The 18,778-nt window shown below is 34.4% G+C and overlaps 1 pseudogene; it reads right to left on the bottom strand.

The window, feature by feature from the left end:
• Positions 1–18,778, bottom strand: part of LOC108366891 (TBC1 domain family member 24-like) — a 73,534-nt pseudogene that overhangs the window by 17,271 nt on the left and 37,485 nt on the right.

The raw sequence follows: 18,778 nt of genomic DNA, 5'->3' as shown, positions 1-18,778 counted from the left end.
CTATTTTTACAACGCTTTTATTTATTTTGAAATCAAGCGCTCAAAGTTTTCCATGTATTTTATATGGGGAAAACACAACTTTTGGTAGAAATGGTATAGAATTTTCGAAAATAAATATTTTTCGATCAGAAAACTCTGTTTCTTTTCAAATATTTATTTAACCATTTTTGTATAGTAACTATATTTTATAGGTCCGCCAAAACCCCCAGAAAATGCTAGTAAATGTAATGGGTGGATAAACTAAAAATCTGTAGTATTAAAAATGGTTAAATAAACAATTGAGTATTGTTATTGGAAGTCTCCTGAAGAGAACCCGAGTTTTCCGATCGAAAAATTTTGCTTTTCAAATTTTATATACCATATCTATGACTAGGTTTTTCCCAATATAAAATACATGGAAAACTTTCGAGCGCTTTGAGCGACCTCTAAATATTTTTTCAAAATATAAAAAAATAGCATTAAAATTCCGACTTCACTTATTTTGGACCACCCTAATGTGCATACATATGAATGTATTGAGCGAAATAAAAACACTTGTACGAAATTGTGTTTTTTCTTGTTTTATTTTCGTTTTGCGCTGATATCTCGTTGTTGATTGAAATGCCTCTTTAATTGGCCAGCAGCAACATACATATAAACATAGCCGTGTACCGCTTGTCGTCTATCAACAAATAAGCCATCAAATATAAACACATACATATCTACACACACCTACAATCATACAAAGTCACATGAATGCTTTTATGATAACGAGACAACAACCGACGACGATCGACGATCTCAGCCTACAGCGGCCACAAGCAGCAAAAGCGCAGAAGGGAAGGGGCGGGCGCCAGTAATATGGGGGCGATTATTCTACATTTTACTGAACAACAAGGAGCCTCCCCGATAGTGGAGGTCAATCGGTTGCAGTTGTTGTTGTTGTTGTTGTTGTTGTTGTTGTTGCTCTCATTATCATATGCAATAGCGCGGAGCGAAGAATATGGTTCGCTAATCTCAGTTCAAATAAAGGCAGTTGTGGGATTACATATTTACTAAGTTACAAACAATGTGTAGCGAGTATGTGTGTGTGTGTGTTTGGCATTTAAGTTTTGTAAACAATGTAGTTGTATGCAATTATTGCTAATTAATAATAAGCAGCTCTCTAATAATATAATCGCAAAAGTGTCACTGAAGCGCAGCAAGAAGGCACCACAAACGTCATGGAGCCGGAGTAGCAATGGGTCATATATTACCCTCTGTTTAAAGGTTTAAATGCATATTGCAAATTTTAATGATGTGCCAATAAAAAACATTTAAGTGTTTGCTATTCAGTAAAACACACAAAAATGGCAGCGGAAAAATGTTTCTAATACAACTCAAGTGATAAGTAAATTAATACTGATTTTATATGGGAGAACAACAAATGTTAACTGATAAAAGTAGTTGCACTTCAGTGGAAAGTAGTTGCTTGAAAACCGGCTTACTCCACAAATGAAACTTGTCATGCCTGAATTGAACTCGATTGAATACATACATTTGTATCTACGAAGATTTTTTTTAAAAAAGAGATAGCTTTTGGAGGTGACCCCTCGCTTATTACGTATGGACGCGAAGCTCATATTCAAACTTGGCCTACCGATTTTATAGTTTATTATAATAAAGACAAACGTTTTTAACGCATACTTATATTGAGCACTTTTAAAATCGATCGGGTCAGTATCGAAAAAATTTATCGAATTCAATTTCACAAGTTAGTACTAATTATCTATCTAGATGCACCGGGAGTAGAGTACCTAACAAATGTTACTTTTCTGATACGTTCTAATAGTAGTAAATACATACCAGTAGATACAAAAAAGTAGCATTTACATATGCAAATACATATCGTGTAACAGGGCTCTTATATACATATCCATACAATATACCAATGCATATACATTCTACAACTATGTATGTATGCGAAAAAAATTTTGTCGATGGTGTTATTATCATTGTACACGGCTACACATGCGTACTCATAAATCCTACTTATTTCCCGCAGCTATGGGAGTCAAAACTTATTATATAACAAACCTCCTCAACCATAACCTAAGTTACAGAACGATACCACCACGCCACGTTAGGAGGCATCTCGGCATGTAGCTGAGCATGCGCAACATTCACCGCATCCCAAGCCTGACTTTGATGCAGTAGGCTGAACTCTTACGGAACCGCGATTGATGCGGAGATAGTAGACATATCCCTAGCCTGAGGAATGGTCCGAACAACACCACGAACCTCTCTGCACGCCCAATGAGCCCAACCATTCGACACCTGAAACGTTGTGGGTCCAACCAAGGGTAACCGTACGCAACTTACGAAGCAGACTGGATGAGTTAGACGGGGAGGGCGAATGACAGCGAATGACAGCCAATGCTGCTAAAACAACAAAAACAATTTTGCCTCGAAATCAATTTGACACTATTTATGAAAATGACGTTTGGCAAGTGTGATTAAAAAAACTTGGGGATCTTCGCTTTAGAGAAGTTCGCTATAGAGGAGCTAGACTGTAAAACTAATTTTCCTATACAACTTCTCTTCAAGCTGTGGGAGTCTCTCTAATTCAAACAAATTATAAACAATTGATAAAACACACACCAAGGTTTAGATATAAAATACAAATACAAATATTTGTGTTCAAAAATCTAATACTGCCATCTTGGACGGAGTAAAAGTATAAAGAATAAGAGTAAACTTTCAGTCAAGTGATAAATATAAAACTGTAAACAGCGCCCAACTAACAGAATACATTTTTCCGGCCTTTAGACACACTGCATGTATCGTACAAACAAATCGTACAAACTAAATAGAGGAGAGTATTTTTAAACAGTTAAATATTTGTAATACTAATTTTAACGTTACGACAAAATAAACATCAACAGCCAAGAGCAGCTGTGCAAAATGCGCAGAAAACGTGAATTATACAAACAATTGGAATGGCAAACAGGAACATTAATAACAACAAAACCAGAAGGAAAAGGGGACAATTATAAACTACATTTATAAATTAATAAATTAAGTAATCTCTCCCCGTTGATAATCAAAAGTAAAATAGAAAAGGTAAACATGTGAAGGGAACGGTAAAGCAAATCTTTTAGTTTTGTAATGAGTAGGCATTTTGTTAAAAAAAAAAAACTTCTAAGAAGTTCTTTTTGGGCATAACACTCTTTACAAATTTGCATTATAAGCATCTGGCCACATTTTTTTATTTTTTTTTTCTCGTACTCACCCGACATGAAATGCAACAGAATCGATGTAATCGGATACAATACTGGACTGTATGTAATATCTGGACAATCATAGCCTAATACATTCACAATACGATCGGCCACCGCGCGTCCGGTGCGGGTAAGGTGAAAGGTTAAACAGTGAGCGGGATCGACGAACGCGGGTAACATAATCGGTTTTTCAGAGAGCTCTGTTGTGCCGAAGACCTGTAATGAAGGAGAAGAAACATAAACCAAAAAGTGTATACTAGAACTGTGTTGTTGTTACTTATAGAAATTAAGATGATAACGATCGACTATTTAAGTTGACTACTCTGGGTTAAGCCACCCACTCACCTGATGCACCATGTCCCAGTAGAAACCATCCAACATATTCTGTTTCGTCTGATGTTGGGCGCATAGTGCTGGCCACAGTTGTGCACGTATGGGTGAGTTGATGGGCCATGAATTCTCTCGCAGAATACTCTTCACCTCTCGCTTTTTGCCTTGCTGGAGTAGTTGTTGGATTTCGGTGAAAGAACGCAAAGCTGGTTCTTTGCCTTTAAGTAAACAAATAAATAATGTGGAATGCATTAATTAAATGTATGGCTAAATGCTTTGATTGTGGCCTATATAAAAGACTAACTAGAAAATAATAAAATCAACAAATATGAAGAGGCAGTAACGGACGCGTCACTGAAGGAGGCCTGATAAAAATTTTACATAGTTTTTTTGCTGTTTTTTTTACTATTTTTAACATAGAGAAAGTAAGTTTTGTAGAATACATACATAAGTATTGCCTTTTCCATTTAACAGTTATTAACCTACGTACATACATACATAGTAGGTAAAAGTATGTTATTGAATTTCAAGTACTTAAATAGATTTCCAAAATGTGACAATGTCAAAACATTCGAATTGATGCGATTAGAAATACTGAGTTAATAAGATGGGCGTTGTCGTGGATTTTTGGCAATGAATTTTTATTTAAAAGAATTTGTATAAATAATAACATACTTATATTTTCAATCCTTATCAATCAGATACTGGCATATACTCTTAAAAAATCAAACTATGACGATATTGCTGACGACAACTGGCAGAACCACTGACGTTTCAGTACTTTAATGACTCAGTACTTTAATGAAAGCAGTGATTTTTATTTTTTTTTTATTTTTTATTTTTTTTTTGAGAAAAAACATTTCTACTTGCATAAATATGTATTTTACAGTTCACTAAAGAAATTTGCTAATAAAATTAATAATTGTCCATACAAATAATTTGTTTGTTTAAATTTATTTTATTGTAACTTTTGTTTGCGCATTAAAGTCAAACACACCTCCGAGTTTTAATAGTGCGCCATTAGTATGCCTTATAGGTATTTCTACGCATTTTTGTATCAATGAAGCAGATTCAAAATTCAAACAAGCATCTCTGTTTATATGATAACAGTCACGTCCACAAAAAAACTGACAACACTGACGCAGACATACATATGTATTCCTTCATTATTTTATGATTTCACATTGTTTATTCACATTATACAGAACGACAATAACATTTCTCTATTCATTTATTTAAATTTTATTGTCAATACTATTTTTCACATGAGCGGAATTATCGGCTTTTTAAGAGGAATAAACACTTGATGGCGGAGGCGTGAGCTTAACACTCACGTGGCTTTGATCTAAAACAGGTTTTCGATGTACTATGCAAGTATATGAACGGGAACAGTTATTGATTTAGATTTTTAAACAGGGTTTTCATGTGCATTAGGGAGGATCACTCTACATACAAGAAATAATCGGTACTGTTTTTTGGTTGGAAATATACAATGCATTATATTTTAAAACTTTCGCCAAAATATTTGGAAAACTATTAGGAATTACGTAAGTTGGACTTAATTTGAAAAAAATCGAGTTTTTTCTAAATAAAATTTGTTCTTAAAAATATTTGTTTTACAAAATCATCTCAGATGATAGAAGAGCTTAAGCTTAAAAGGTCTACATAAAAGTGTTTAAAAATTGTATCAACAGAACGAAATCTTAGTCCGAAGTATTTGGCAGTAGTCTTAACAAATAATAAATTTTTTTGGTGCTGCACCCTAATATGCACACATCTTAAAATCGTAAAATAAATATTATCGTTATCGATATTAACATTCGTGTCGAAGCTGTGTACGCTACCGTTAACAATGTAATTATCTTTTGCGTATTAATCTTTATTTTAGATATCGATATCATCGCTACTGTTATCGAAGCTTAAGATGCTTTTCTTTAAAATTCATATTTTTTATTTAAATCATACGTTCGATAAGATAAGGTGAGATGCTTAAGCAACCGTAAGCTCAGGCCGTACATTGCATTTCTCTTGTGTGGCATATTTCTCACAGAAAAGCCTGGATTATGTTTTTTTTTTTTTTTTTCATTCTAATTTTTAAGTACCAGAGGTAGGCAAAGAAGCCTTGAAGCATATTTGAGCATTTTTTTTATCTTAAGAAGTATGGGTGTGTACGTCGGAGTTGATTTCTTTGCCTTTACTAATATGACTTGCGTTGCAAACTTAATGCTTCAATAGGACCTAACAAAAGTAAAAAATTGCCAAGAAAGATCTATTCAGTACTTTTGATCAACAAATGAAAAAACACTGCCAAATATTCTTTATGGTCACATTCTGGCCTCAAATGAGGACTACACAAGAGTCTATCTTTCCCATATATAAAGTCACATGAATTATATTAACGGAAGGTATCCAGACCGAATGTAATACAGATATTGTACAAATAGAGAAAATGCATCAACAAAAAAATCTATACCCCACCCAAATTCCTTATGATAACGGTGAAGTATTTTATTTTTGATAACAGCAGAAGGCTGATTAAATCAATCGTTGGTTATATACATATGTATGTATGTCTATACATATGTACGTATGCATGTGGATACAAACATTATCGGACCCTCAACATGAGTGCACGAATGAATATGTACACGGTGCGTAAGGGCAGTGGCGGATTTGAATATTTGTCACCCCTAGGTAATTCAGAAATTGCGGCCTTTTTTCCGATTGGTAAAATATTTTGCGGTAAAAGTACCAGTTTTGGAACGATTAGCAGTAAATAGTAATATTCAAATTTGTGTTATTTACTATACTTTTATTACAATTTAAGATGAAAAAGTGGCATTTGCCTTGAGTAAAGGTTTTCAGCATTTAAAGAAAGCCATCATCAACAAACTTTTTTCACTTGATAAGTTATAATCTCAAAAATACTAAATTAGTATTTTTAAATATTTTAAATAAAATAATATCAAAAATAACTAACAGTGTTGTCCTATTTTCTCATTGCATAATTGAATCTCAAATTTATGTCTTAAAATGTACAAACACAAATTCAATTTTTTTTTTTTTCAACTCAAATTTTGTCGCCCTAGGCACCTGCCTATGTTGCCTTTACGGTAAATCCGCCACTGCGTAAGGGTGAGGACACTCACATATATTAATTTTTCCACATCGTAAATGGAATGAATGACTTTATCGTTCTCGAAACAGCCCAATTTTTTTAAATGCGCCCGATCTTTCGTTAAAAAGCTTGCTGAGAACTGGAAGTATCTGACAGAGTGGGCCATGTTCAATTCCTTCAGATGTACCAAGCGTATAGCGAGCAAAGTTTCCGGCAACTATTATGGTTCAGAGAGTTGTAAACAAGGGCATGTCCAAACATGCCACGCCATGTCTTTCCCAAAGGACTTCCCGCAAATGCTTTACATTTATCGAAGTTTGTGAACCTCTTGATAGAACGCGGAGCTAATAAGCATCCCCAAAATACCGCTGATGCTCTAAGAGCGAAAACTATCAGATTAATGACACATTTGGACGATAAACATTTTGACTCAGCAGGCAACTTCATATTAAAAGTAATCTTGAAATGAAATTTATAGAATTCTTTGACTATCTAAAACACTGAAAATGAGAATGATCTCATTATTGCTATTCAAAAATGTCATAAATATAAAATAATTTATTAGCTTCTGTGTACAATGATGTGTACACTTTTAATTCAATTTAAAACTAATAACACTATTATTTTTTATGAACTATATTTTTTTGTATGTACCAAAATATTGTTAAAAACAGGTACGCTGGGGTTTTAAAGTATTATCTGTTACTTACATTCATAATTTTGCTTTGAACAAAAATGTCCTGAAACGAACTGATTTTTTTAGCACAAAAAATCTGGCAACCCTATGATAATGTCTTTAGCATAATTTTTGTATACTTAATTATTTAACATGATTTTTGATCGATTGGCAACAGCAGTCAGTCCTTGTCAGCTGAGCAGCCAGAGATATATATGGCTTGATTTATGATATAAACAAAAATCAAATAGGTCGCTTGCCTGATAGCTGTTAACATTTATAAAGCAAAACAACGAGTATTAAGATAAGATTAGGCAAGCAAACTCCCGCACACACACATGTACATACATACATACATGCAATTTGGTATGTTTGCGTTTATGAGAAATAAAATGCTCGACAAATTTTTCAAGTGTTAAGCGCAATGATTGATTTCGCCAATAAATTTGAATTGTAGAAAGTTTCAGTTAATTTTTCCGCTAATTTTAAACTACCATAAATACAATTATCGGTAATTGCTTGCAAGAGGCGTTATTATTATTTATGCACTTGCTTGTTATCAACAATTGACAATTAGTTTACATTCTTAAGATATGTATGTATGTAAGTAGGTGGCAGAGTTCTTTTGAAATACGGGTATGTTTTTACTGAAGTTTTTCCGAACAAATGCACAAATGCCTGCAGCTGTCAGGTTCGATCATCGGTTGGAGCGATTGCGAAAATATTTTTTGTTTTTATATAATTTTTATTTCATTTGATTTATATACTTAATTTGACTTCATTTTATTTTCATTTCCTTTATTTTTTATAACATTTGTTATTTTACTATTAGTTAAGTTAAATTTTTAGAGTTGAATTGTATTAAAAAGTCAACAACAACTAACTGAAAGAAACGTTGAAAAATATAGAATTTATAAAAAAAAAAAATGAATAAAAACGAAATAAATGAAAATTCTACTGGCGGTGGGACTCGAACCTACGACCCTGCGGCTCGTTAATCCGCAATACTGCCGTCGGTCGGGGCAAAATTATTATGCGCATTTATGTGCTAGTTTATCTGCATAAGCATGCCCGTCTGTCTCGCGTTTAAGACAGTTGGGATAAGCGCTACCCTAACGACCCTCCAAGCACTAGGGACGTACTAAATACTCAAGCAATTTATGCATAGGGAACATGGCACCTCCACAGTCCATTGCAGCTTTGCAGGAGCGATACCGTCTGGTGCTGGGGACTTGATGGGTTGAACAAGTTTATCGACCATGTCAGGCGGCAATCATCCGGCCGATTGGCAGAGGCAGTGCAGTTGCTCTAAATAGCGTCGCAGCATGCAGAACTGAAAACTTCGACAAGTTCTTCCAGCGAGTACTCGAAAGACACCGAATTCTTTTCGGGTTCAAAAGAGATAGCCAAGTTCGTACTGCTCAGATTCCTGAAGCATTTGCCTTTCAGCGTTCATTTGGTCGACTGCCGGCTAAATGGCGACCGGTAAGTGAGAAACTAGAAACGCTACTAGCACACCTATACTTTTTATATTTTAAATTTCTGTATTTTCGCGATCCCAACATTTAAACCAAGCCTAAAGAGTTGCTAAATGATTTGCGAAATATTGCACTCGCGTAACAAGTTAACCGACGCGTCAGTTAGTCAACTACTTAGTAAGGCCGGGAGGCTGTTAACGCCGCGAAGTGCCTACAAATTATTTATAGACATACCCTCCTTGGATGGTGGGTAAAAAAGTCATTGTATTGTCTTGCGTATTTTCTACACAATTCCACATCTTGTTGCTCTAAACATGACAATTAAAAATGTTGCTTTTCTTACAATGTGATGAGACATTGCACACACGGTTGCCACTGTTAGTTGTTTCCGACCAAACTTGGTTGTTTTTATTTTCTTTTTCGAGTTTGGTTGTTTGGTAATTTTTTCATTGATTCGTTTTTTTTTTTTTAAATTAGAAAGTAGCAAATTTTTTCTTTACAAAAAGTATTATTGCATGCTGAGAGCCATAAATGAATAAATGAATTTTTAAAATTCTTATTTTTAATGTAACATCTCAGCCAGCAAAATATCCGGAATTGTATCCGAAAATGGAAACCATTTCATATAACACCCGGATATTTCATCCGTTTTCCGATTCCGTTTTCGGTCGTTTTTCGGATCAATTCTAAAGTCCTCATCGGATGTACAGAAAACAAACGAAAATGGCTGTGAAACGGATGCGCTTTCCTGAAATTTGTCTGGTGCAATTTTTCGTTGAAAACGATTTCATTCCGAACTTCACAGAAACTTTCTCACAATATTAAGATTCAAGAATTATTTCAATTTTAATAAATACATTTATACACATATCGCACACGTTTAATAATGTAACTTAAAATTCCAGACGCTTGCTAACCTTTTCGGCAGCGGCGACCAGTGTTGCCGCTGAATATTTTCTACAAGTCAAAAAAAGAGTGTCACTATTCAATTTTTTTAAACCACATATCTGTCAAATGAATTCAGAGAAAATTCATTTCCTCATTCAATTATTTTACTAATGGCTCTAAACAACCTAAAACCATAATAACAACATTGTAAGGTAGAAAGAACCGTTCTCTCAATTCGTCGGCCATGATTTTTTTTTTAAGTTCGCCAGCATTTTAAATTGAAAACAAGTAATCAAAAAAGAATTTTATAAACAAGCTTTTTTAGTGATTCTTAAAAATAAAAAATCGACCACGCGCCACCTAAAGTCTAACTTTTTGTGGAGTTATTCCTTTTCATGTAAGTAATATGCATTTTAAAAGAGAACTTTATCGGACCATAAGTACGGGGTTTTCAAATATCTCGACACCTAGGCCACCTAGCGGTTTAATTTATATAGCGCTGCCATCGGGTTCTGAGCATGAATTTGTAAGAAAAGGCCGAATATTGAAGATTTCCAACAAGTTGGTGCCTGGGGAATTGACTATCAAAGAGAGCCAAATTTCTAAATTGGTAACACTGGCGACAGCAAACCGCTTCAGCTATCATCGCACAAACCCCACCGCGTTATTGCATTTGCAAATCCCGCCCAAAGAATGCAATGCAATACAGCAATTTACACTTTGTATATTCCCTGCAAAAAATTGTGCGACTAATCTCTAAAGAGAGTATTCCGAGATTACTCTCAATCGGGTACAATTGGGGATTAATTAGTCCCAACTGGTCTGATACGGGTACTAATGGAGGTCAATTAGTCTCGACTCCTTATGGGTATAATTGAAGATCAATTAGTCCCCCAACTCATCTCCAACGGGTACTATTAACGATTTAGTGATATGTACGCACTTAGTCAATNCGGAGTCATCCCAGATTAGTCCCATTTTTTGCATAAAATATGGAGTATGTATGTATTTGTGTGGTTGTTGCGAGAAAATGTTTGTGCTCCAAACCGCTAAAGGCGATTTTTCACTTTTATTGCTTTAATTGCATTGTGCGATTATTTCACAGTTGTCAGATTTCAGAGTTTTATATTACGCTGTATTGTTTGTTGCTGTTGTTGCTGCTATTTCTGCTGTTGTTGTTCGCCAACGACGACCGGTGTTATGAATTTGATATTTGCATGCTTTTTTTTATGTTTGTGTAATTTTTTTTTGTTTGCAATTTAACCAAGTGCAGTTATTAACGTGCTAAATATCATTTTATTATGTCATTAAGGTAATTCAGATTTGCATGTAAAAAATACTTTTCACTTAACTGCTTGGGCTGATTAAATTACACCAAATGTAAAAAAAAAAAATAAGAAAACTGTATCAGTACCTACTTATTATTTAAACGATAAATGAGTGGTAGGTATGTATTAGAGTTTTAGTTCACTTTAAAGATTAGTTCACTTCTAGTTCGTTCAACTCAATGAACTAGCTCTTCAGAGTCTCACCTTATTAAACAAGTTCGGTAGTAAGAGCTAAGTTACAGAACAACAAAAATATATGTTTTATGACAAAAAAAAAAAGATTGCAATAACGACACAATTCAATCATCTTTCTCCAAAATCACGGAAGGATGTTTATAGAAGTTCGGCGGTGCCTGCATTTAATTTTTTTTTTTTTGAATTTTGCCTTCGAAATGTTGAAGGAGAAAATTTTCGTTAAACAACAAGTCCCAAAAAGTCAACTGAAATATTTAGATACTTTTTAACACAAATTGCACTAAACGATGTTAAACATTGGAAATTAAATGAAATATAATGTTGTTTTCGTGTGAATTCCGATCAGCTGTTTCCTTATGGCCTTACAACAAAAATGTAGTTCCCATATGCTTTATTAAATTACATTTCCATTTTTATTAGAGTGTTGCCATCGAAAAGTTCAGTTCACTTTAGTGAACGAACTAATGAACTAGTTCAATTAAAAGAGCTGGCTCTTTCGCTCTTTAGTTCAAAAGCTCCCCAACAAGCTGCCATTTGAATTTTTATAAATTATAGGTAATTTTTAATGTTTGGTGGTTGCTGTTTTTGCTCAGTTTAATTGAGTACTTTATTTGTTCCAATTAATTGTTAACTATCTTTTCGCTTTTTGTATTTGTTTCTTTTGTTTTTCTACTTCATTTTGAAGTGTCAATTGAAAACTGATTTTATTTAATGATAACCAGTTATTAAGTACTAATATCCTTGGACATAATAGATAATACAACTACTGTCTCATGAAGTTCGCATTGGCATCAGTCTAAGGAGTACTGAGTACTCATTTAACCGTACTGAAGCTAGCTGCGAGTGCATTTTTACTCTACATTAAATTCAATAAATACCTACTCATACGCTTAAGTGGCAAAAATAGCTTTATAAAGAAGGCTGATTTGGGCTTAAAAGCTCACCAACAGTAGGAAACTGCAAGGCTGATGAATTAACTGGACCCTCGCGACTGTTTCCTCTTACAGGGAGAGCATGAAGTTCTTGCAATAACTTGATGGCCTTTAATTCGGCTTAGCGACAGTTGTTTCAATTTAGAATCGTATATTAATCATCTAATTTAAAATGCAACTTTATATTTATAATCGCATTAATTACGTCACATCTTTAACATGTGAAAAGTTTTACAGCCCGATTCTGTGTACTTGATAAATTTAAAATCTTTATAATTTGTCACTTTTTTATTATTTATCAAGAATTGGTATTCTAGCACAGAAATCAAAAGCTCTTTTCTTGATAAATTATCAAGATTGAAAATGCTATTGACAAATTGAAATTTCATGTGAAATGTATAAATTTTGTATCTTAATAAATTTGTTTCTAACAATTAAATACTCCATGTGCCGGCATTTGAACCTGCGACACACGGAATTATAGTCGACATCTCTACCTACTCGGCTACGGCAGTCAAAAGCTTTTTCGCTTTTAAATTCATATTTTTCATATGTGACAATGAAATCAGTTCCACTCATGTGGAAATCAGTTCCACTAATGTGGAAATCGTAGAGCTTTTTGTTTTATAAATATTGACACAGAATGCGAACGAAGCTTTTACTTGATAAAAATCTTGATGAAATTTCTTTACAAAAAATTTATCAAGAAAACATAGAATTGGGCGGTTAGAATTTGAGAGTTTCTCGAATTAATTCCTCCACTCCTGTTGCTTTTGTTGCTTTTATTTACACAAATAATTGCATTTTTTTTTTTTAATTAATTAACTTCATTTACCAAATCTGGCAATAAACCAAAATAAAGCATTTTATTATATACGCAAATGTGATAATATCGGCACGTGAGTGAAATTTACGTTATCAGATCAATAAAAAAGCTAAGTGATATATAAAATTTAACAACGGCTGTTATAAGCGTTCTAACATTACTAAACACTATTGGAGCGAAAATACGTAAATTTTTATAACCTCTGCGAATAGAAGGCAGGCGAAAATTTGATGAACGTTGTTTATAGGTATTTATTCGACAAATATGAGAAAGAGAAAATAGGCGTGTTTTTTTTTAATGTGTAAAAAAAACAATTTCGACAATTTCCAGTAAAAAACAAGTAATTTTGATTTTTTCGCGACAACTATTCATAAGCGCACATAAAGTTTGCCGCTTACAGCTCCAAACAAATTTTAAGCGCAGATACGTATGCGTGTAAAAAAAACACGCTTTGTATGTACTTATTTGCATTTTTAATTTAGTCAGTCTTCGTTTTTGCTCAAAACCCTAGAGCTCAACTCTGCATATTAGAAACAGAACAGAATTCTTCGCGATCATCTGTCAAGTGTTTAAAGTGTACAGCGTGTAAAATAATAACTGTCGCACTTAGCTTTTTGAATTACTATGTGGTTAGCTTAATATCGATTCATTCATAAATTCAATCCTGGTACTCTTGATTTGCAGGACTTGCTTTAAACGAGTTATATTTCGTCCCATATTTTTATTAACTAAATTTAAGGCTCTTAACACAGCTTTCTTATTGTAGGAAAACAATTTTTCTGAATAAGTTGACACGCAGGTTTTTTAGAAACGACAGTTATTCTTTTGCACGCTGTATATAAGAGTAAAAAGAAAGTACCGGCCGAGACCCCCTGCACATGAGCGGAAAGTTAATAGCGGAAGCCTTCACTGTGGGTACCGACATAATTAAGGGATCTACCGGCATGCTCAGCGACAGAATTGTCGATGCGGAGTGAGACAGTGCCACTATCCAGCATAGGGTAAACAGGGTGACCGCCAACGCTTGCTGGAGGAGATGATCTGTAAAGTTTGCCGGATGATTGATTATTGATTGATTAATATTCTCTAAGATTTGCATAAAGGGCGAACATTATACTTGCTGTAAATCCTAGTAAGATGGAAGTCGTTCTGTTCTTTCCATTGCCCTCTCCTTAGCGTTTTTTTTCAAAGGGGGCAATGAAAGCCAAACGACACTGAGTGCTTAGGTGATACAGAATTTGGATACTCTAGTATTGGTTTAGGCTTTGACTTCGTCTCTGACAACACGGTGAACTTAAGTGGATAGACTAGTACCTATCAGCTCTTTCCCCACTCACATCCCCTCCAGAGATGGGCTTTCAAATGGCTGCAGGCTTTTCTAAGCAGAGATAGTTGCGAATAAGAATCGACTGCTCAGATAAGCAAGCGGTGGGGCATGGGCGCAGTCACAGTGCGCTCAAAGCTCACCTCTCTTTCAATTCCGTCTGAATTCCGTATGTATAAGCAGGATTCCTGCTGCAGGAACGTGTACGCTTGGGGCGGTCTAACTCAGAAAAGGGAGAGTAAAAGTAGCATTGATTACACACCGACTACTCTTGGGCAGATGTGCTGAGTGTCAGGATAGACCAGAAAAAGACAAAAAATCTGGGAGATTTTCTCGATAAAGTATTGAAGTTTTAATCAGGGACGTGAACCGGTTTTGAACCGGAAAATTAACTGAACCATCAACAGAACCAAAATTTTCCACAAATGTTTGATCCGAACCGAAAACCGAACCACTTTCTATAAAGGTTTAAAGGTTCGTTTCAACCAATTTTCAATCGATAAATGTACCTACTTTTTTCTTTTTGATAAACATGGTAGTACGTACCGTGGCAATGTTAAGGCAACTCATCTCATTTGACAGACACTTGACCCTTAACCTTGCGCGTTGTTGCGCTTGACACTTAAACTTGCGCGTTATTTTTTTGTTTTTCGAACCATTGAACCGAACCGAAACCCCGGTTCAAAGATAAAAAAAAAACGCTTCGACGAACCAATCCGAACCGCTGAACCGAACCAACCAATTTTTTCATCCGGTTCACGTCCCTGGTTTTAATCACTCACGAAAAATCACACAATTTTATTTTTAAAATGTTTTAAATTTTCGTTCACCAAAATTTATTAGGTGAATAGTATTATAAATTCTAAGCCCAAAAAATAAATTGAACGTACATACAGTATTGACCATATCTATAGTACCCCCATTTCTAAGTGATATTGTTTGCCACTTATGTTTAGTTATAAATTTTTAAGAACTTTCAATTAAAATAGAGTTCATTCTTTAACAAACCCCAAGTTTTAAACTTTGTAAAAGATTACAAAAAATTCGACGAACTTTCACATAAATTTCACACTTTTTTCTCAGAAGAGCTAGAATTTTTTCGAGATCGCAGTTTTATAGCCCATTCAATTTTAGTGCAACAATGTGCAAAACTTCGTATTAAAAAAATTCTTACACTTCTGAGAAAGAAGTTTGAGTGTTTAGTGAAAATTTTTGGATTTTTTTTTTTTGTAGTTTTCTACAAAGTTTTAAACTTGGGTTAATATGGGTTATGTTAGAGAATCAACTGTGTTTTAATAAAAAAACTCCTAAAAATAAATAAATAAACATGAGTGGGAAACAATATCATTTTGAAATCGGGGTGCTATTGTGTTGGCCAATACTGTACGTACATATGTATTAGCAGAAGAAAAAAAAACGAACGCTGCTTTAAATTGCCTAAAATTCACTCGCTAATGAGCGTCTGCGGCATAAATTATAAACATACATATGTACTACTAAATAGCTCTATTTGGGGTTTAATCACACCAACAAACAGGAACAAATAAAGCGTACAAATTTTTTGTGAGCTTTTTCTTATTTACCTGGGCTAAATTGCCAACAATGGCATTTCGTTGTCATATCTGTGGTGCTGGCCGCAATAAACAGCGGCATTTCGAAAAATTTATCACATTCTGGATCCACATAAACGCTGCTGCGCCGACTGAAATTATCCATGTCGCGCAAGGCGATGATTTTCCCAACCATTTTGACGTTGCTTTTTATTTACAAATTTTTTTAAAACCTAAATTTTTAAAAGCTTACTTCCCACCAACCGCACTACTGGTGCTTCAATTTTCAATTGTTTTTTTTTTCTTTGTAAAAATATATTTTTGCTAAAATTATTGCATAGTTTTTAAAACAGTAAAGCTTATACTTCACTTCACTCAGATTATCACAGCTATTATCCGAAAATTTTGCAGCCAAGTGTACTTCCAACGAACGCTGCACAGTGTAGCGTTTAAGCTTTGGTTCTACACATTTTCACGTTTCACTTGCGCACTCGCTTGTTTTCTTTAGTTATTTAAATTAGAAAAATTGCTCGCCTAACACACGTTTCTAAGTTTTCTTCTTTGTTTCTTTCACTTTGTCCTCGAAGTGTTGCTGTTTTTCGCTTTTATAGGGAAATCTGTACTCGCAAGGTTACCAAAAATACACAAATTAATTAGAATAAAATTAATTAAAATTGTTAGTTTCGTCAAATTGTATTTTTACGGCACTATTCTTCGTCTTTTACAATAAATTGTTGTATTATTGTAATTTAGTAGCGCACCCGCGTCACCTCAGCTGTCACTGCGTTTGGGTACTACTGTTCGTTTACTAGCTCAGCGATCGAATGCCGATCGTCCCGGTGGTGTTTAGAACCAGCAGTCCGCTTAAAAATATGCTATACACTCGTCGTCGCTGATAGTAGGCAAATGCAGAAGAGGAGGAGACCACACCACACCAGCAACAGAACCTCGTCGTCCGTCACGCTACGCTACTTGCTAATCTCGCTCGGCGGTACTCGCGATCATCGGCCGGCTATTTGTTGGTGGATGTGCAAGCGAGTGTGCTTTGATCAGCTGCTGCTATCGATAAAACTCAGAAAGCAGCAGGCAGCAATTATGCACACTTATGCATAACAATGGGAGCGGCAGCAACCCACCGCTTAGTGACACAAAGCTTTTTGTCGCACCCAATGTAGAATGTATACACTGCACCACCACTTTTAATTCACGAAGGGTTGGAAAAAGCGCCCACCACAGTTCACCCACTGATCGTGACTGGCGAAGTTAGCGCGCTCTTTGTTAAAAAAAAACTCACACATGCGCACACTAACGAATCGGGTGAGGTGGTGAGGCATGAAAGCTTACAGTTTTCGCTCTGCTCATTTGCCGGTTTGCCGGCCTATAAAGGTCGCGCTTCTCACTAGCGAGCAGCTGATACATACATATAACCATATTAATTGTATGTAGTTTATATTTTGTTTACGTTTAGAATTTTATTCACACGAGCAAAGTCATTTGGCAACAATTTTCTTTTTTTAGACGCTGATTTATGTGATACTACTTGTTGTGCCTATATTTTTATTTTACGCTCTGTTATTTGGCGGCTGTTAATTTTGGCAGCACATAAAAAGCGGTTATTTAACAGCTCGGATTTTTTGTCATAAAAAATGTTACTTCATTTGCATATGTAATATCTTTATTAAAATTGTTAGTTAGCAAATTAATTTCAGGAAAGCTCGTTTTGACGGGATTCGTAAAAAAACTATAGTATTAGAAAGTGTCAAATTTGTTTATGACCCAAAGCTTGTAAGAGTGACAGAATTGAATGGATATCGAATGTAACTGGAAAAGTCAAGGAAATATTGAATACTTAGTTGAGGAAAAGTTCGGACTCAAACTTATATATTTTCTCACTTTTTAACCGACTTCAAAAAAAGGAGAAGGTTATCAATAAATTTTTATATGAGAATTGAAGTCGGTTTTGTTTTTTGCTTAAAAATTACTTGTTCATTTTATTAAAGTCTTCCAAATATTAATTTGCTATTTAAATATTTACTCATATGTTTTCAGGAATGTTAATAAAATTATACTTTTCGTTATTTTGTTAGTCATGAAATTTATTTATAACTCAGAGGGCGTTGGTTCGTGCGGTATGCAACCAGAAAATTAAAATATTTGCAATCATTTTACGTTTATGTTCGGATAGGTCTATTTCGTTGCTCTTTCAGAGCTTTTGAATTTTTCAGTAAGTACAATATTTTACCAAGCATGAAGACGATAATTACAAATATGCCGATAAGTACATAAAGATGAATCAACACACTCTTACATTTGTATGTTAGACTGCCTCCCCTCCAAACAGAAATATATAAGTAAATGTGTGCAGCGTAACCGCCTTATTTTATATGCTTCAGATATAGAAAGTAGCAAAAACGTTTTATTGAAATTATTCGAAGCATAAATTTTTCCTTTTTTTCCAGCGCGTCCAGGTCTTAAAAATCCAAAAGTTTAAATTAATTATTTATGGCAAAGCTAAAACTAATAGCAGATGTAAGTGGCGTATTTTATGGATCATTTCTATAAAAACTGCATTAAATGAAATGAATGAAATTTAATTTTGGTGCAAATCTTTAGGTTTACATTTAAGTAAGGGTATTTTCTGGCGAAAAGTGTTCAACTACTTTTTTTTATTTCTTTTTTTTTTTGGAAGAATCCAATTTTCAGAGGTATTTTTGACAAGCTTCAGCTCGCAAATGACCCTGAATAGAGACAAAATATTTTAGTAGGAACTTTACAATTTTTTTATTATACCCGAGCGCACTTGTGCACAAGGGTATATTAATTTTGTTCACATAACGGTTGTTTGTAACAGCCAAAACGAATCGAGATAGATATAGACAAATGTATACATAAAT

This window comes from Rhagoletis zephyria, unplaced genomic scaffold, assembly GCF_001687245.7.
Source record: "Rhagoletis zephyria isolate East Lansing unplaced genomic scaffold, Rhagoletis_zephyria_1.1 Rzeph_scaffold_02433, whole genome shotgun sequence".
NCBI classification, from domain to species: domain Eukaryota; kingdom Metazoa; phylum Arthropoda; class Insecta; order Diptera; family Tephritidae; genus Rhagoletis; species Rhagoletis zephyria.
This window is presented reverse-complemented; position numbering and strand designations above follow the sequence as displayed.